Here is a 20483-nt window from a genome sequence, read left to right as displayed (position 1 = left end):
TTCAGGCCAGGGCATTAGACACAAACAGGCCCATGATGAGAAATTAAAGCTATAAACGACTGACTGCCATTGCAAGGAGCTGAAACCCCGACTAGGTGACCTGGAATATTTGGCCCTGGGGAGGCTCTCAGCCGAGCTAGCCCTGCTGAGCCCTGGGGGGGACAAAGAGCAGCGGGGGCTGTAACAGCTGGTTCTGAACTGTACAGGGAGGGAGATGCGGGCATAGAAGTGAGGAGGGGGCCTTAGTGAACCCAGTGAGATCAGAACTCTGAGCAGAGGCAGCGCCCCAGGAGCTTCGGTACGGACAGCTCTCCCAAGGCCTGTGAATGCCAACACACAAGCAGCCTCCCACTCGGTGAAGGATACCGGCTGCTCCCTGTTGGGGGAAATCAAAGACACAGGGTCGGAGAAAGCAGTAATAACATGGCGGGTTGACGACCCGCATGTAAACCGGCCAAAGGTCACTTCAGGACAAGGGTTAGGGAAGCAACGTCTTGACACCTTGCCCAGCTGCATTGTGGAATGGCTGGTTCTGGAGTGCACACGAGAGGTTTCACTCACGGTCATCCTGAGGCACAGCTAGAAACCGGTTTAAGAAGTAACTAGGATCGACACACTAAGCAATAGTGATCTCATTAGAATTCAGTTCAGCATCCTTAGCGGTAGGGTGACCGTACATCTCATTCTGGCTGGCAACAGTCCCTTTTCTAAGCCCTGTTCTGGCCATCCTGACTTTTTTGGCAAACCTGGGTATTTGTCCCATTTGCTCTTGGCAACTGGTCAACATCAGCACTTGGCAAGAGAAAATGGGACAAATGCCCACTTTTGCCAAAGAAGTGGGGTGTGCACCCTTAGTGGGGCACAGAAAAACATGTGGGGGATAAGAGGCAACCCCAGCCCTGCTGACGGGGCCCGGGGGGGACAGCCACCAACGACACCAGCCACCTTCGGGGCAAGCGGAGTTCAGGTGAGGAGCGACGCCAGCCCCATGCAGGGAGCAGGCTGGGCTCCGACAAGAGCCCTGTGCAGGGGGGAGGGGGGCAGGGCTCAGGTGAGTGGCTCAGGCCAGCCCCGCAGTGTCCCGTTGTCCCTTTGGGAAAGATGCTTACCCTACATAGGGGAGGGATTGTTTTAAAAGCAGTGAGCTTTGGAAAGGGGCATTTCAGTCACTTAGGAAGCTTGTCTAAGGGGCCTAGAGTGAAAAGGGAGGCACTAACATCCTTCCATGCAGCAGGGAGGTCCCAGGAGGCCTGGCTAGCGCTACGTAGGGACGCCAGCAGGAAACTGTAACTGTAGCTTAGCCGAGCCAAAAGCCTCCTTCAAGAAATGGAAACGGCCCACGCGAGGGTAACAGAGAGGGCGTAGATCACGGCAGGAAACAGCCCAGGTGAAAATTGGGAGGGCAAAGAGCCAACAGAAGGAGCAAAGAATCCCCAGGTTCAGTGTGCCCTGGGTGGGGGGGCCAGCAAACCAGTTGGGCCATGGGAGGAGGGTGCAGCAGGGGAGAAGGGCAGCCCCCAGAAACTGAATAGACCTTTGCACCAGTCTTCACCATAAAGGATGCTGGCCCTGGGCGGGTGCTCCAGGACACTGCGGACCAGCAGGCCCATCAGCACCAGACAGTCAGGTGAAACAAGCAGAGGGGTATGGCCAGTGGGACCTTCTGCAAGGGAAATGCGGCCTCTCCGCCCAGTAGAGCTCATGGGAGTGTTGGCAAACTAGGGAATAAAGGAGAACTGGTGGACATCATTAGATACCTGCCTCCTCTTCCTCCCCACGCCTGTGAGCTATGAGTCAGTCTCCTCCTCATCCCCCTGCCCCCTGTGAGCAATGGGTTAGTTTTCCCCCTTCTCCCCCTCCCATTTGTGAGCAATGGTTCAGTCTGACCCTCCTCCTCCTCCTCCCCTCCTGTGAGCAATTGGTCAGGCTACTCTCTACTCTTCCTCTGCTCTGCCCCGTGAGCCATGAGGCAGGCTGCCCCGCCTACTGGGGGCTCTGTGCGGGGTTGTGAATGACCCCTGCACAGCATTGAGGCAGCTGGACTTGATGGGCCTGGTAAACCACAGTGCCTACGGCAGAGCCAGCAACCACCTCTTCCTGACCTAGACCAGCCCAAGGCTGGCTCTGCCCCACAGAGCAACCTCACTCCAGGTGGGATGTGGGGGTGACCCTTTCCCCATTGCCACCACCCCCACCAGGGGCTCAGCACTGAAACCTCCCCTCTGGGTCTCAGCAGGGGCTGGAACAATCTGTATGGGGGGGTCCTGGGAACCATTGATCCAAACTGTAAATCCTGCACACCATGGAAACCACTTCGAGCCAGGGATGCAGCAGCTTCCCCAGGACCCCTAGTTCCACCACCCCTGGGTCTCTGCCCTCCCACGAACCCCCCTTCTTTCCTCTCTCCTACCCCAACCCCTGCCTCCCCTGTGACTGCCCTCACTCTCCGACCCCTCCCTCCCAACTCGCCACCCCCTAAGCCCTGCCCCACATCACTGGGCACAGATCCTGTCTGTGAGGGGGCTGGGGATACTGAGCTCGCTGTTAAGGGCTTTGAGATCAGAGACAGAACAGGCTAGCTGAGAGCTGTACCATGTTAGTATTAGCTGTGCCCCGAACTGCTCCCCAGCCTCTTCTCCTCATGCCACCCCCTCTCGTCTCTTCCCTCTCTGCCCCTGGCCCTCTCTCTTTTCCTCCTGTGTGCCCCCAGTCCTCTCTCTTCTCCAACTGTCTGCTGCTGGCCCTCTCTCTTCTCCACCCTCCATCTACCCCAGCCCTCTGTCTTTTCCCCTGCCCGCCTGCCCCCAGCCCTCTCTCGTCTCCTCCCTGTCTGGCCCCAGCCCTCTCTTCTCCCCACATGTGCTCCCAGCCCTCTCTCTTCTTCCCCCATGTGCCTCCAGCCCTCTCTCTTCTCCCACTGTCTGCCCCTGGCCCTCTCTCTTTTTCCCCGCCCACCTGCCCCTGGCCCTCTTTGGTCTCCTCCCTGTCTGCCCTCAGCCCTCTCTTTTCTCCCCGCATGTGCTCCCGGCCCTCTTTCATCTCCCACAGTCTGCCACCGGCCCTCGTTCTTCTCCTCCGCCCACCTGCCCCTGGCCCTCTCTGGTCTCCTCCCTGTCTGCCGAGACTCATCAAGCCCTCGGATCGCTACCCCTTCCTGCTTCTCCACGTGGGCACCAATGATACTGCCAAGAATGACCTTGAGCGGATCACTGCAGACTATGTGGCTCTAGGAAGAAGGATAAAGGAGTTGGAGGTGCAAGTGGTGTTCTCGTCCATCCTCCCCGTGGAAGGAAAAGGCCTAGGTAGGGAGCGTCGAATCGTGGAAGTCAACGAATGGCTACGCAGGTGGTGTCGGAGAGAAGGCTTTGGATTCTTCGACCATGGGATGGTGTTCCAAGAAGGAGTGCTAGGCAGAGACGGGATCCACTTAACGAAGAGAGGGAAGAGCATCTTCGCGAGCAGGCTGGCTAACCTAGTGAGGAGGGCTTTAAACTAGGTTCACCGGGGGAAGGAGACCAAAGCCCTGAGGTAAGTGGGAAAGCGGGATACCGGGAGGAAGCACAGGCAGGAATGTCTGTGAGGGGAGGGCTCCTGCCTCATACTGGGAATGAGGGGCGATCAACAGGTTATCTCAAGTGCTTATATACAAATGCACAAAGCCTTGGAAACAAGCAGGGAGAACTGGAGGTCCTGGTGATGTCAAGGAACTATGACGTGATTGGAATAACAGAGACTTGGTGGGATAACTCACATGACTGGAGTACTGTCATGGATGGTTATAAACTGTTCAGGAAGGACAGGCAGGGCAGAAAAGGTGGGGGAGTAGCACTGTATGTAAGGGAGCAGTATGACTGCTCAGAGCTCCGGTACGAAACTGCAGAAAAACCTGAGTGTCTCTGGATTAAGTTTAGAAGTGTGTGCAACAAGAGTGATGTAGTGGTGGGAGTCTGCTATAGACCACCGGACCAGGGGGATGAGGTAGATGAGGCTTTCTTCCGGCAGCTCACGGAAGCTACTGGATCGCATGCCCTGATTCTCATGGGTGACTTTAATTTTCCTGATATCTGCTGGGAGAGCAATACAGCGGTGCATAGACAATCCAGGAAGTTTTTAGAAAGCGTAGGGGACAATTTCCTGGCGCAAGTGCTAGAGGAGCCAACTAGGGGGGGCGCTTTTCTTGACCTGCTGCTCACAAACCGGGTAGAATTAGTGGGGGAAGCAAAAGTGGATGGGAATCTGGGAGGCAGTGACCATGAGTTGGTTGAGTTCAGGATCCTGACGCAGGGAAGAAAGGTAAGCAGCAGGATACGGACCCTGGACTTCAGGAAAGCAGACTTCGACTCCCTCAGGGAACAGATGGCCAGGATCCCCTGGGGGACTAACTTGAAGGGGAAAGGAGTCCAGGAGAGCTGGCTGTATTTCAAGGAATCCCTGTTGAGGTTACAGGGACAAACCATCCCGATGAGTCGAAAGAATAGTAAATATGGCAGGCGACCAGCTTGGCTTAATGGTGAAATCTTAGCGGATCTTAAACATAAAAAAGAAGCTTACAAGAAGTGGAAGGTTGGACATATGACCAGGGAAGAGTATAAAAATATTGCTAGGGCATGTAGGAATGTTATCAGGAGGGCCAAATCGCACCTGGAGCTGCAGCTAGCCAGAGATGTCAAGAGTAACAAGAAGGGTTTCTTCAGGTATGTTGGCAACAAGAAGAAAGCCAAGGAATGTGTGGGCCCCTTACTGAATGAGGGAGGCAAACTAGTGACAGGGGATGTGGAAAAAGCTAATGTACTCAATGCTTTTTTTGCCTCTGTTTTCACTAACAAGGTCAGCTCCCAGACTGCTACGCTGGGCATCACAAAATGGGGAAGAGATGGCCAGCCCTCTGTGGAGATAGAGGTGGTTAGGGACTTTTTAGAAAAGCTGGATGTGCACAAGTCCATGGGGCCGGACGAGTTGCATCCGAGAGTGCTGAAGGAACTGGCGGCTGTGATTGCAGAGCCATTGGCCATTATCTTTGAAAACTCGTGGCGAACGGGGGAAGTCCCGGATGACTGGAAAAAGGCTAATGTAGTGCCAATCTTTAAAAAAGGGAAGAAGGAGGATCCTGGGAACTACAGGCCAGTCAGCCTCACTTCAGTCCCTGGAAAAATCATGGAGCAGGTCCTCAAAGAATCAATCCTGAAGCACTTGCATGAGAGGAAAGTGATCAGGAACAGCCAGCATGGATTCACCAAGGGAAGGTCATGCCTGACTAATCTAATCGCCTTCTATGATGAGATTACTGGTTCTGTGGATGAAGGGAAAGCAGTGGATGTATTGTTTCTTGACTTTAGCAAAGCTTTTGACACGGTCTCCCACAGTATTCTTGTCAGCAAGTTAAGGAAGTATGGGCTGGATGAATGCACTACAAGGTGGGTAGAAAGCTGGCTAGATTGTCAGGCTCAACGGGTAGTGATCAATGGCTCCATGTCTAGTTGGCAGCCGGTATCAAGTGGAGTGCCCCAAGGGTCAGTCCTGGGGCCGGTTTTGTTCAATATCTTCATAAATGATCTGGAGGATGGTGTGGATTGCACTCTCAGCAAATTTGCGGATGATACTAAACTGGGAGGAGTGGTAGATACACTGGAGGGGAGGGATAGGATACAGAAGGACCTAGACAAATTGGAGGATTGGGCCAAAAGAAATCTGATGAGGTTCAATAAGGATAAGTGCAGGGTCCTGCACTTAGGACGGAAGAACCCAATGCACAGCTACAGACTAGGGACCGAATGGCTAGGCAGCAGTTCTGCGGAAAAGGACCTAGGGGTGACAGTGGACGAGAAGCTGGATATGAGTCAGCAGTGTGCCCTTGTTGCCAAGAAGGCCAATGGCATTTTGGGATGTATAAGTAGGGGCATAGCGAGCAGATCGAGGGACGTGATCGTTCCCCTCTATTCGACATTGGTGAGGCCTCATCTGGAGTACTGTGTCCAGTTTTGGGCCCCACACTTCAAGAAGGATGTGGATAAATTGGAGAGAGTCCAGCGAAGGGCAACAAAAATGATTAGGGGTCTGGAACACATGAGTTATGAGGAGAGGCTGAGGGAGCTGGGATTGTTTAGCCTCCAGAAGAGAAGAATGAGGGGGGATTTGATAGCTGTTTTCAACTACCTGAAAGGGGGTTCCAAAGAGGATGGCTCTAGACTGTTCTCAATGGTATCAGATGACAGAACGAGGAGTAATGGTCTCAAGCTGCAGTGGGGGAGATTTAGATTGGATATTAGGAAAAACTTTTTCACTATGAGGGTGGTGAAACACTGGAATGCGTTACCTAGGGAGGTGGTAGAATCTCCTTCCTTAGAGGTTTTTAAGGTCAGGCTTGACAAAGCCCTGGCTGGAATGATTTAACTGGGAATTGGTCCTGCTTTGAGCAGGGGGTTGGACTAGATGACCTTCTGGGGTCCCTTCCAACCCTTATATTCTATGATTCTATGATTCTATGATTCTGTCTTCCCCTGGACCTCGCTATCTATTGTGTCCAGTTTTGGGCCCCCCCACTACGGAAGGGATGTGGACAAATTGGAGAGAAATCCAGCGGAGGGCAACAAAAATGATTGGGGGACTGGGGCACATGACTTACGAGGAGAGGCTGAGGGAACTGGGCTTGTTTAGTCTGCAGAAGAGAAGAATGAGGGGGGGATTTGATAGCAGCCTTCAACTACCTGAAAGGGGGTTCCAAAGAGGATGGAGCTCGGTGGTTCTCAGTGGTGGCAGATGACAGAACAAGGAGTAATGGTCTCAAGTTGCAGTTGGGGAGGTCTAGGTTGGATATTAGGAAACACTGTTTCAGTAGGAGGGTGGTGAAGCACTGGAATGGATTACCTAGGGAGGTGGTGGAATCTCCATCCTTAGAGGTTTTTAAGGCCCGGCTTGACAAAGCCCTGGCTGGGATGACTTAGAATCATAGAATATAAGGGTTGGAAGGGACCCCAGAAGGTCATCTAGTCCAACCCCCTGCTCGAAGCAGGACCAATTCCCAGTTAAATCATCCCAGCCAGGGCTTACTTGGTGTTGGTCCTGCTTTGAGCAAGGGGTTGGACTAGATGACCTCCTGAGGTCTCTTCCAACCCTAATATTAGAATCATAGAATATCAGGGTTGGAAGGGACCTCTGGAGGTCATCTAGTTCAACCCCCTGCTCAAAGCAGGATCAATCCCCAACTAAATCATCCCAGCCAGGGCTTTGTCAAGCCTGACCTTAAAAATACCTAAGGAAGGAGATTCCACCACCTCCCTAGGTAATGCATTCTAGTGTTTCACCACCCTTCTAGTGAAAAAGTTTTTCCTAACATCCAACCTAAACCTCCCCCACTGCAACTTGAGACCATTACTCCTTGTTCTGTCATCAGCTCCGACTGAGAACAGTCTAGATCCATCCTCTTTGGAACCCCCTTTCAGGTAGTTGAAAGCAGCTATCAAATCCCCCCTCATTCTTCTCTTCTGCAGACTAAACAATCCCAGTTCCCTCAGCCTCTCCTCATAAGTCGTGTGTTCCAGTCCCCTAATCATTTTTGTTGCCCTCCGCTGGACTCTCCAATTTTTCCACAACCTTCTTGTAGTGTGGGGCCCGAAACTGGACACAGTACTCCAGATGAGGCCTCACCAATGTCGAATAGAGGGGAACGATCACGTCCCTCGATCTGCTGGCAATGCTCCTACATATACATCCCAAAATGCCATTGGCCTTCTTGGCAACAAGGGCACACTGTTGTCTCATATCCGGCTTCTCGTCCACTGTAACCCCTAGGTCCTTTTCTGCAGAACTGCTGCTGAGCCATTCGGTCCCTAGTCTGTAGCAGGACTCTGCACTTATCCTTGTTGAACCTCATCAGATTTCTTTTGGCCCAATCCTATATTCTATGCTTTTATCCTCCCGCACATCTTCTGCTGGCCCTCTCTCCCCTCCCCCGTATGCCCTGGCCCTCTCTTGTCTCCCACTGTCTGCCCCCAGCCCTCATTCTTCTCCCCCAGCCGCCTGCCCCCGGCCCTCTTTCTTCTCCCATCCCCCATCTGCCCCTGGCCCTCTTTCTTTTTCCCCTCCCACCTCCCCCAGCCCTCTCTGGTCTCTTTCCTGTCTGCCCCCAGCCGTCTCTATTCTCTGCCCCCATCTTCTGCCGGCCCTTTCTCCCCTCCCACATCTGCCCCTGGCCTTCTCTTTTCCCCCCTGTCTGCCCCTAGCCCTCTCTCTTCTCCCATCCGTTTGCTCCCAGCCCTCTCTTCTCCCACCCGTCTGTCCCCATCCCCTTTTTCTCTCCCCCAACACCTTCCTCCCCCGTGTCTGCCGCCTGGGGTTGCCAGGCAACCAAAACGCCTGGTCAAAAAGGAATCCTGGCTGACCGGGCCATAAAAAGTCCGGTTGGTTGCCCACAGCTGGGCAGGCAGGGTGCCTGACTGGCTCTGCCCAGCTCCTGAGAAGCTGCCAGCATCTCCCTCTGGCTCCTAGGCATAGCAGCAGCCACGGGGGCTCTGCGCGCTGCCCCCGCCCCGAGCACTGGCTCCACAGCTTCCATTCCCAACTGCAGCCAATGGGAGCTGCTGGGGCGGCGCCTAGTGATGGGGGCAGCGGGCAGAGCCCCATTATCATCACTACACCTACAAGCTGGAGGGATATGTCGCTGCTTCCCGGGAGCCACCTGAGATGAGCGCCTCCTGGAACCCGCACCCCAAACCTCCTCCCGTGCCTCAACCCACTGCCCCAGCCCTGAGCCCCCTCCTGCACCCAAACTCCCTCCCAGAGCCCACATCCCCAGCCAGAACCCTCACCCCCCTTGCACCCTAACCCCCTGTCCCGTCCCAGTGAAAATGAGTGAGTGAACGAGGGTGGGTGAGAGTGAGCGACGGAGGGAGGGGGGATGGACTGAGAAGGGGCAGGGCATGAGCGGGACCTCGGGACCATGGCGGGGCAGGGGGTGGGGCAAGGGTGTTTGGTTTTCTCCAAATAGAAAGTTGGCAACGCTACTGCCCCCAGCCCTCTTTCCTCCACTCCCCCTTCCAGCCCCCTGCCCAAACCTCTCCCCTCCTGACCCCTACCCACCCTATTGCTCTGCCCTGCCTCCTCTAAACAGGGAACAGCAACCTCTGGTGGCCAAAGGGGGAAGTGCAGATTGCTCTGGCAAAATTCCTGGAACACTTCTGGCTGTCCAGAGATCCAACAGCCTCTAAACTCTGCCCTTTGGGGTGGGGCAGCAGCCAGGGGCAGGTGGCTGGGACTGGTCCCCACCTACCTCAGCTCCCTCCACCCTCAATGGGCTAGGCCTTTCCCAGAGTGCCCACAGAGAGGGAGCGGGTGGCTGAGCAGCTATTCCCCCAACCGAGCACCTTGCAGGGGCACCCCACACAGCTCACAGGGTGGGGGCAGGGCAGGCCACTGTTCTCATGCATCCTGGGCAGTGACTCTCACCAGATCTGCTCCCCTGATCTCCCCATCTTACCGGCATGGGGTGAGCCTGCACAGACTCTAGGGATTGCTGAATTATTTGCGGGGGGCAAGGGGGTGGTTAGAAAGTCTAGCCTGGCCCAAGGACTACACCCCTCAGCATGGTCCCCTCCTGCCCCACCTAATCCAGTAAACTATCCCATTGGACGGCCCCCTTTAATATGCAAGCTCAACGCCAAACACTCCATGGAAACAGGAACTCACGCTCATGCAGTGGGATGGAGATTCCCTGCTGCTCACACTCAGACCTACTTCTGCTGGTGTTTTATAGCCTGGGGAGGATCACAGCAGGACCCATAGATTCAGTCCCTGTGCTGGCAGGGTGCTCATAGACCCACAAAGTTGGGACCCAGGAGGAGCAGCCAGCCCCAGAGCATGCTGGAGTCTGCCATGGGGCCTAGATGTCAGAGGGACAGTAGCACTGACAGGGCAGAGAGCTAGGAGCACTGCTAGAAAGGGGCCTTTGGTTGGACTGGATCCAGGCCCCGTGTGATCTGAACTCCTGCACTGTCCTTCCCCTGGTACAGAGGAATAGGGCTGTGCTGCTACTGCTAGGTGTGGGCTCAATCTGGCTCGCAAGGAATTCCACGGGAGTATGGCCACTGCCTTCCACATGCGCAGGGCAGGGCTGGATCTCTGGGCAGGAGCCATGGCCCCAGCTGATCTTTGCATTAGCTTCTCTCTGGGAAAAAGGAGGCAGGTGGAACTTGTGTCAGGTTCATTCACCCCAGTGCTAGGTGACTGCAGAGCCGAGGCAGGACTGGCATCCAAAGGAAATGATCTGTGCTGTCACTGGGTGGTGTGCAGTACTGCCAAGGGCACAGCCGGAGGGGAGAGCCTAGTGTGGTTAGCTCCGTAGGTCATGAGTCGGGCTATCCAGCTCCGCGCAGCAGCCCCGTCAGCCAGCTGCCCCCTGGGGCCTGAGCCACCTCCCACAGCAGCCAGTGGCAGTGAACACCTCGGGCTGGCTGCAGTGCTGGCTGGGCCAGACCTAGCAGCCACAAGGGGTGTAAGTGGGGAGCCCCAGTGGGCCTGTGGCAGAGAAAGCAAGGCCTCCTCCAGGGCACCTGTCTCCAGAGTGCCTGCTGTGGACGGTTCAGGTTCAAGCTCACCTCGCATATGGCTGAGGGGGCCATGACCATCTCCATTAGACAGGGGACCTTATTTGCAGAGCCCCCCACCTGCTCCACCCCAGTCACCATGGTCTCTAGGCAGGGAGGGGACAGTTGTTGCTAGGGTTGCCAATTTCAGTGGGATGTATTCCTGGAGGTTTCTTCACATGACATAATCTTTAATTAAAGATTCATCTTTAATTTTAATTCCTGGAGACTCCAGGCCAATCCTGGAGGGTTGGCGAGCCTAATTGTTGCAGCTGCTCAGAGCTAAGGCCAGGCTGCCTCCACGGAGGAGGTGCCAGGGACCAAGTGACCACCCATCCTGAATTGGACAGGACAGTCCCAAAATGCAGAGTTCAAGTCCAGGTTCTTGGCAGTTGTCCGGATTCCCTGGAGTGCCATTCCATGCCAGCCCAAGGCTCAGGGGTAGCACTAGCCTCTTCCCGATGAGGGGGGGCCTGAGGTGAGCCTTAACCCCATATCACCACAATGCCCCTCCTCCTCTCCCCCCCATGCCCCACTCCCTTAGTCAGGCTGGAAGCCAGAGCTGGGCCATGGTAAGAACCACCCAGGGAGCCTGGGCTGCTGTGGAGAGCCCAGGATCCTCCACCTGCCCTGGGTGGTGCACCTGGAGGAATGGGGACACGGGCTGGGGGCTGCTCTCAGGCACCCCAGTCCCTTGCCCAGTACAGATAGAGGGTCCAGGGCTCCCCCTTACCATGGCCCAGCTCAGGCTTCCAGCCTGGCCAGGAGGCAGGGCCTCAGGGCAAGAGAAAGAGCAGGAGGAAAGGGCCACGGAAGGGGGTGGGGCTCCTGCACATGTCCTGTTTTTGTATTCTGAAAAGGTGGTCTCCATAGAACAGAGCTGTCAAGGTTCCTTCCCCACTCTGAACTCTAGGGTACAGATGTGGGGACCTGCATGAAAACTCTCTAAGCTTATTTTTACCAGCTTAGGTTAAAACTTCCCCAAGGTACAAACTATTTTACTTTTTGCCCTTGGACTTTATCGCTGCCACCACCAAACATCTAACAGATATATAACCGGGAAAGAGCCCACTTGGAAACGTCTTTCCCCCTAAAATCCTCCCAAACCTTACGCCCCCTTTCCTGGGGAAGGTTTGATAAAAATCCTCATCAATTTGCATTGCACAGACCCAAACCCTTGGATCTTAAGAACAATGAAAAAGCAATCAGGTTCTTAAAAGAAGAATTTTAATAGAAGAAAAAGTAAAAAGAATCACCTCTGTAAAATCAGGATGGTAAATACCTTACATGGTAATTAGATTCAAAACATAGAGAATCCCTCTAGGCAAAACCTTAAATTACAAAAAGACACAAAAACAGGAATATCCATTCCATTCAGCACAGCTTATTTTCTCAGCCATTTAAAGAAAACAGAATCTAACGCATATCTAGCTAGATTACTTACTAAGTTCTAAGACTCCCTTCTTGTTCTGTTCCCGGCAAAAGCATCACACAGACAGAGACAACCTTTGTTTCTCCCCCCTCCAGCTTTTGAGAGTATCTTGTCTCCTCATTGGCCATTTTGGTCAGGTGCCAGCAAGGTTATCTTAGCTTCTTAACCCTTTACAGGTGAAAGGGTTTTTCCTCCGGCCAGGAGGGATTTTAAAGATGTTTACCCTTCCCTTTATATTTATGACAAGAGCCATGAGCACCACTCCTCTGGCAGTGCCAGGCACCAGCACCGGAGGAGCCAGCACCTCGACCTGCCTCCGCAGGGGTCTCACTCGTTGCTGGCCTGGGTTTGAGTTTGCTCCGCTGAAAAAATCCAGCTGTAAAGAGCCAAGGAGGGGAAATGGGGTCATGCCCTTGGGTGCTTCCTTAGGCCAGCAAATCAATGAAGGCAGGTGGGCAGCTACTGGTGTTTATCCTGTTAGATCCTGGGCTGCCATGGCCTGTGCTCCCTGTCTGGGTGTGGGCACCGTGAACTCCCTCAGCTTGTCAGCTGATGGATCTTTACCAAAAAGACCCTTTTTGCTGTGTTCCTTGGGCAGCTGAGAGACATGGTGCAAAGAGAGCAACCCCCAAACCAAGCATTCCAAGCCAGCTCGGTGACTCATTTACCTGCTGGTGTCAAACCATACCAGTGCCCTCGTCCTCCAGAGAGGCATCCAGGTGGAACAGGGCAGATATGGCCAGAGGTTATAATGTGAATCACTTGCGCCCCCCCTCCCCCCCAGCTCTGTAAAGGAGCCCGAATGGTTCCTAGGCCCCCTCCCCTGCTGTTTCAGCTAAAGGCTGTTCAGCCATGTGTAATGATGCTGCCCTTGGTGGGACACAACTGAGAGTACCAATTCAGGACAAATTGCTTAGAGCAGGGCAGTTACAGCTGGGGTTTCTCCACTTCTAAGGCACACCAAACCAGACAGACAGAGAAGACTTCAGTTTTACCCCACTGGCTAACCACAAGTCACACAAGCAATTCCCTTAGACACTCCAGTTTCCCAGTATCACTACCAGTGCCACTTGTTATGGGGACAAATGGTTATGAAATCCAATACCCCAGTAAAAGAAAAAGGTTCTTCCGATCCCAAAGGACCAAGCCCCAGACCCAGGTCAATAGACAAATGGGATCTTACCCACAAATCACGCTGTTGCCAGTCCTTTAGAATCTAAAATCTAAAGGTTTATTCATAAAAGGAAAAGATATAGATGAGAGCTAAAATTGGTTAAATGGAATCAATTACATACAGTAATGGCAAAGTTCTTGGTGCAGGCTTGTAGCAGTGATAGAATAAACTGCAGGTTCAAATCAAGTCTCTGGAGTACATCCATAGCTGGGATGGGTCGGTCAGTCAGTCCTTTGTTCAGAGCTTCAATTTGTAGCAAAGTCCCATCAGAAGCAGGATTGAAGACAAAATGGAGGAGCTGCAGCAGCCTTTTATAGTCTCTTGCCATGTGGAAGATCACAACAGCAAGATGGAGTTTGGAGTCACATGGGCAAGTCACATGTCCATGCATGACTCAGTTCTTTACAGGCCAACGCCATTGTTTACATGTTAGTTTGAACGTTCCCAGGAAAGCTCAGATGTGGATTGGCATCTCCCAAAGTTTATTTTCAGTTAAGTGTTTCTTGATTGGGCACTTACTGAGAATAGTCCTGTCTCAAGAAGCTGACCAAATGCTTCACTGAGGCTACTTAGAATCAAAACACATTGAGATACAAGTACATAGCCAATATTCATAATTTCAACTACAAAAATGATACAGATAGCATAATTATAACCAGCATATCATAACCTTTCCATAGACACCTTACACGACAAGCTTTGTACAATATTTGCTGCAAATATATAACAGTGGTTGCAACAATGATCTATATGGTTACAGTTTATGTCAATAATGTCACACTCCGGAGCTCAGGGGATGGAGCCCAGTGCCCAGCCCCCACACCCCAGCAGCTGAGGGCAGAGCTAAGCCAGTGTCGAGGGTGTCCCTAACAACACTTGGGGAACTGCAGAGACTCCAGGGAGCCCCGGCCCGGTGGTGGTGGGGAAAGCAGAAGTGGAGTTAGAGTCCACCAATAGCTTGTCTGTGTGGTCCAAGGGCCTATTGCACAAAGCCACCTGCTCTGCAACCTCAGGAGAGGCCACAGTCCTCCTGGGTTATAGCACAGGGTAATGAAGCAACTGCACAAGGGGGCTGCAGGTGGTGTGGGCAGAGAACCCAGTACTAGGCTCTGACAGCCACGGCTCATGCGCTCTGCAGCCCTGGTGCTTGGGGGTTCTGCACCGAGTTACATGCTTTCCACCCCCCATTAACCCTGCAGCTCCTTGTCCCGCTCTGCTGGCTAGTCGGGAGATGAAGGCTGACAAGTCTGCTGCTGCTGAGATGACAGAGAACACACAGAGCATCTCCCACTGTTCACTCAAGAGCCCACGTCCGGTTCCTGCTGGCGACCCAACGCAGGTGCTGTCCCTGGACAGTGCTGTCTCTAGATCAGATGTGGGCAAACTATGGCCCGCAGGACCCTCCTGCCCGGCCCCTGAGCTCCTGGCCCAGGAGACTAGCCCCTGGCCCCTCCCATGCTGTTGCCCCGCCCCCACAGCCTCAGCGTGCCACCGGTGCAACACTCTGGGCAGCCGGGCTGCGCAGTTGCAGAGCCGCGGCCTGACCCGGTGCTCTGGGCGGCACGGCTGTAGCACCGCCAGCCACTGGTGCTCCAGGCAGCGCAGTAAGGGGGCAAGTGGAGTTGGATAGAGGGCAGGAGAGTTCAGGGGCTGTGGTCAGGGGTTGGGGGTGTGGATAGGGGTCGGGGTGGCCAGAGGGCGGGTAATAGGGGGGTTGGATGGGGCAGGGGTCCCGGGGGGGGGGGGGGGGACAGTCAGGAATGAGAGGGGGAGTTGGATGGGGCGGCAGGGGGCAGTCAGGGGTGGGAGGTCCGGGGGTGGTCAGGGGACAGGGAGTGGTGGATGGGGCAGGAGTCCCGGGGGGCCATCAGGGGACAGGGGGGTTTGGATGGGGCAGGAGTCCCGGGGTCGCTGTCAGGGGACAAGAAGCAGGGGGGTCAGATAGGGGGCAGGGGCCGGGGCACGCCTGGCTGTTTGAGGAGACACAGCCTCCCCTAACCTGCCCTCCATACAATTTTGGAAACCTGATGTGGCTCTCAGGCCAAAAAGTTTGCCCGCCCCTGCTATAGATCCTCCCACGCGGCTCAGTGCCCTAGTGCTAGCTCACCCCTGAGGGGTGCCTGCTGGCTGGAATGGCACTCCTCTAGCTACAACACCAGCATGGCCCAGTGTGAATCTGCAGGGGCAAACTCGCCTGAGGGGGGATCTGTGTACGCTGGGGTGAGGCTATTCTACTTCACCGCATTACCAGAAGCAGTGACTTCCCAGAGCATGCTAAGGTTTGGTTATGTTAGGGCTGACGCATTCGTTTTTGGGCTATGGGAGCTGTCTCTTTAAAAACAAGCTGATGCTTACATTCTAGGGCAGGAGGTCTCACAACAAATTCTTGGTAGCCTCAGAGTGTGGTCTTGGAAAAACTCTTGCTGGTGGCTTCACTGACAATATTTCCTACAATACGTATGTAACCCTTCTGCCCGTCAGAGTTGGCAGCAACAAGGGCCGGGTTCAATATCTAGGGGATCCAGTCCAATAACACAATGCAAAACCGGCTCGAGCCCCCACCCAGTGACCTGGGACAAATATATACCACCCCTGCTGGGCGCCTCCAAGAGGCAATACTTCCCCTCTCGCAAGCACATAGTCTGAGTGTGGCAAAAAGCCTTTTAATAACTGAGAGAAACAATGTGGCATTATGTTGGGGAAACACCATCAACAGGATTCATAACACAACCCATGAGCAAAAACCCACCCCAAGCAAATTGGGTCATGTCCTTTCCCTTTGGTTCTTGAGTCCAGCAACCCAAAATCACCCAAAGTCCCAAAAGTCCAATGACCCAAAAGTCTCTGTCCCTGGTCAGGGCAGCCCCAGAGTTCGAAAGTTTATCTGCAGACTTTACCTCCCAACCTGGCTGGAGATCGGGGGGCGGGAGGGGGAGAGAGGTAAGGGGCACCTTACATGATCTGAAGCTGACTGCCCAGCAGCTCCATAGGGCTCCACTCCACCAGCTCCGCGTCCCACAAATTGCTCCACCAGCCGGTCCACAAACTGCTCCACTCCACATCCCACAAGCAGCTCCCACCATCCCACAAACTGCTCCACCAGCCTGTCCCCCAGGCACTCCAGCCATCCCACAAACTCCTCCACAATATATCTTCAGGCTCCCCCCCTACTTAACACAACGCTCAGTGATTTCAGCTCAACTCTTTGGTGAATTCAGCTTGTAGTAGAGGAGCCTCAGTACTAGTGCACCATTAGCCCCAGAGAGAGCTCAGCAGCCTGTGACTAGACTCCTAACGGAATCAAAATTAGCTCTGATATTCCCCAGTGGAGAAACTAAGTGCAATTAACATATAAGACCCTCACTAAGGGGCCCATACCACCAAATATTAATACTTGTCTCCAGTTTCTCTCCATTCACAGAGAATTGGAACCCATGACCCTTGCCTAGCGAGTGCTACTTAGTTGATGGTGAGTCCCTCCATCATAACAAAAGGCCAAGTACAGTTCCCAGTACAGTTCCCATAATCAGGGTAATAACAATTTATTCTTCCTGCCCCAATAACAGAGACACTGGGGATCCCACAGCAGCCAAAGTGACCATTTGGGCAGCTATGGCCTCATTCTAGGCGGGGTGGGTGTGCCTATGCAAATGAGATCAGCCCCTGAAGTTCTTTTCCACAACTTGCCACACCTCACCACCAGATGTCAGGGTGGAGCTCATCCTGACTCTGCTTACACGTAATTAACTTTAGGAAAAACAAATTAATATGCACAGATATAGATCCAAAACAATGGTATTTATTCATGTAGGGTTTTTTTTTCCAGACTCAATCAAAATAATATGAAGTTATCTCTATTCTTTAATGGACCTACACAGACTAGAAACACAAATAAGGTGCTTTGCACGTTCTTCTCTTTTTCATTGTTGTTTCTTTTGGTTTTCTGGTTGCTTTTTCTTTAGACTTGCTGGCTAGTAAGTCTGCTTCTGTGAACAGTGCTAGTTGTGTGTTTGTTAACATCACTTTTCACAGCAGACGTGCTGGCTAACAGAGAGGCTGGGAAAAGTGACATTAATAAACATACAAGTCTCATGTTTCACAGCAGGCTTGTATGGGATGAGTTTGGGAGGGTCTCAGTGCCAGCTCCCACATCACAAACTCACCCTGTACTTTGCACTGATTGGCCAACTCAACAAGAGTGGCCGAGAACAGCCTGGGCCAGGGGACTGAACTGCCCCATGGCCCTGAGATGCAGCTCCCAGGCCAGGGTGAGGCTGCTGGCAGGGCAGGGGGGTTGGGGAAGCTGCCCTATTGCTGTCCAAGGATAATCAAAGGGCTCGTCCCCAGGGCTGCATGAGCGCTTCAGCTGCAAAATTTGTTAAACCAGAATTTACAATGATATGCAAATTACTTGCTAATATTCACATTAGAATTTGCTTCCAGTCTCACTCATGGAGCTGCACTGACCTTGGCAGCGGTGCTGGGGGGTGGGGTAGGGCAGGCAGGCGAGCCCTGTGGGGCGCTCTGGGGGCCTGAGGAAGGAGTCCGGTGCAGCTTTCTCTTAGTGCCTGATGACTCATGGCTGGGCTTCCTGTTTTATAAACAGGAAGGCGTTTGTGCTTCAAGTCCCAATCAGAGCCCCGTCCGGCCGTGAGCCCCAGGGGCTCAGCCCAGGGGAGCCACAGGAAGCATCTAGGGAGGAGTGATGCCAGGGGGCTGGGGCACTAAGCCCCCTTGGCCTCAGGCAGTCCCAGGGGAGCAGGGGCTGTGACTGAGTGGGGAGGGGGCTCTTGCGGGACACAGCTGGCCAGGTTTCCTGTTTGGAGCCCCCTCCCAGGCAGAGATTGGAGAGGAAACAGGAAGCAGTGCTGGGCCTGAGATTAGCCATGCAGCCTGGAAGCAAGGCCAGCAGGGACAGGTGATGTCAGCCTGCCCCTCTGCTCTGATAGGCCTGCTCTGCACCGCCGTGTCTTTCCCCAGCCCCCACTGCCCAGCAGACAACTGCTTTTCGTTGCCCAGCTCCTGCCTGGTGCTGTCCGGCTCCCTGAGGGACAGCCAGGCAGTGTTCTCCTGCTCCCTGAGGGCTGGTACAGAACAAACCAAGGCCCCTGCCCCCCTCCCTTGGGTCTCTAGGGTTCAGCAGCATCTACAAGAAACCCTGGGCTAGAGACCCCTTGTGTGCTGCCTGGGCTGCCAGCCTGGTCAGCTGGTTATCAGGGCCTAGCTGGCAGGCTAACACAGCACCCCCTGCGGGTTAAACCCCATACCACAGTCGGGGGCAGTGGGGTTTAGGGCTCATGGGCTGCTGGCACTGAATCCCAAAGGTCCAGTGCACCCCACCACGGGCAGCCAAGTCCTTTCCTCAGTTTCCCCTGCACCCAACAGCTGTGCAGCCCCATGTCCTGGATCTAGAAACCTCAGCTCCACGGCAATGCTGGGCCCACCTGGTGTCAGCGTGAGGCTGGCTGACTAGCCCTGCAAAAGACTCCTCCTCAGAGCTGAGCAGGGAGATAAACCCCAAGGCACGGGGCAAAGGTTCGCTGGGGCGGGAAATACAAGGCAGCAAAGCCTTTGTGGTCGGGGCTGCTCGGCTGCTGGGTGGGAGGGGTTCCTGCAGGGAGGGAGCCCCTGGGCAGTGCTGGGGCCAGCGCTGAGTAGTCCTTTCTGGCTGATGAGCCCTTTCTAGGCCATTCGGGCTGAAAAGTCTGGCCTGGCCTCAGCCCAAATGGACATTGTGAGACCAAGTGCCAGTTGGGGAGGGAGGGTGCTCGCTGCAGCACAGCCAGCCCACCCGCCAGCCCCAGGATCCAGAGCTCACCTCCCAAAGCAGAGATCTTTGAAAATAACCCCTGTCAGATCTGTCTCTGCCGCTGTATCTCTGAGCTTGGGGGAGCCATGCTGTCTAGCTTCTCTCTGCAACAAGGCACTTACTGTCTTGAAAATGCAGGTCTGTACCCTCCCCTAGTCACAGGGCTCCTGGAGTGTGGGCTTCGAGAAACGCATCAAAGAGCAAGAGAGTTGGCAGCTCTGCACCTGGGATGGCAGCTGAGCCCTGCCCCTGGCAGGGTTGGCAGGTGGGATGCAGGGGGAGGGGACGTGAAATGAAAAACTCTAACTGCTTCTCCTGCCATCACCATCAGCCCTGGTATATCACACCTGGCATTTACACCTAGTATCTATCCCATGTATATCACACCTAGTATCTGTCCTGCATATATCACACCTAGTAGCTATCCTGTGTAAATCAGAGCTGGTATTTACCCCTCATGTATAGCATCACCTGTATCTCACACCTAGTATTGATTCATTAAATGAAACTCCCTTTGGGGTGGGTGCACAAGCTCCTGCCCAGCACACATATATTTGGAACAAAATGAATCCTGAGAGTGATTTTGGTACTAGATGGAACTGGTAGAATTATCAGTTGTAATGCAGAAAAGGCAGAAGTGTTCCATGAATACTTCTGTTCTATATTTGAGGAAAAAAACAGATGATGCAGTCTCTTCATATAGTGGTGATAACACACTTTCCATTCTACTAGTATCTCTGAAGGAAGTAAAACAGAAGCTACTAAAGTTAGACATTTTAATATCAGCAGGTCCAGATAACTTGCACCTAAGAGTTTTAAAAGAGCTGGCTAAGGAGCTTCCTGGACCGTTAATGTTGATTTTCAATAAGGCTCGGAGCACTGGGGAAATTCCAGGAGATTGGAAGAAAGCTAATGTTGTGCCAATTTTTAAAATCATAAATGAGATGACCTGGGTAATTATAGGCTTGTCAGCCTGACATTGATCACAGGCAAGATAATGGAGTGGCTAATACAGGACTCAGTTAATAAAGAATGAAATGAGGGTAATGTAATTAATGAAAGCAACATGGCATTATGGAAAATAGATTCTGTCATACTAACTTGATATCTTTTTTGATAAGCTTATAACTTCAGTGGATAAAGTTAATAGTGTTGATGTAATATACTTAGACTTCTGTAAGACATTTAATTTGGTGCCACATTACATCTTGATTTAAAAACTAGGACAATATAAAATTAACAAGGCACACATTAAATGGATTAAAAATTGGCTAATTGACGTTATTTTACCTCTGGATTTGGCACTGGTGTGACTGCTACTGGAATACACTATCCAGTTCTGGGTGCCCACAATTCAAGAAGGATGTTGATAGATTGGAGAGGGGTCAGAGAAGAGCCCCAAGAATGATTAAAGGATTAAAAATCCTGCCTTTTAATGATATACTCAAGGAGGTCAAACTATTTAGTTTAGCAAAGAGAAGCTGCAGGGGG

This window comes from Caretta caretta, chromosome 8 (assembly GCF_965140235.1).
Source record: "Caretta caretta isolate rCarCar2 chromosome 8, rCarCar1.hap1, whole genome shotgun sequence".
Classification (NCBI taxonomy): Eukaryota; Metazoa; Chordata; order Testudines; family Cheloniidae; genus Caretta; species Caretta caretta.
This window is presented reverse-complemented; position numbering follows the sequence as displayed.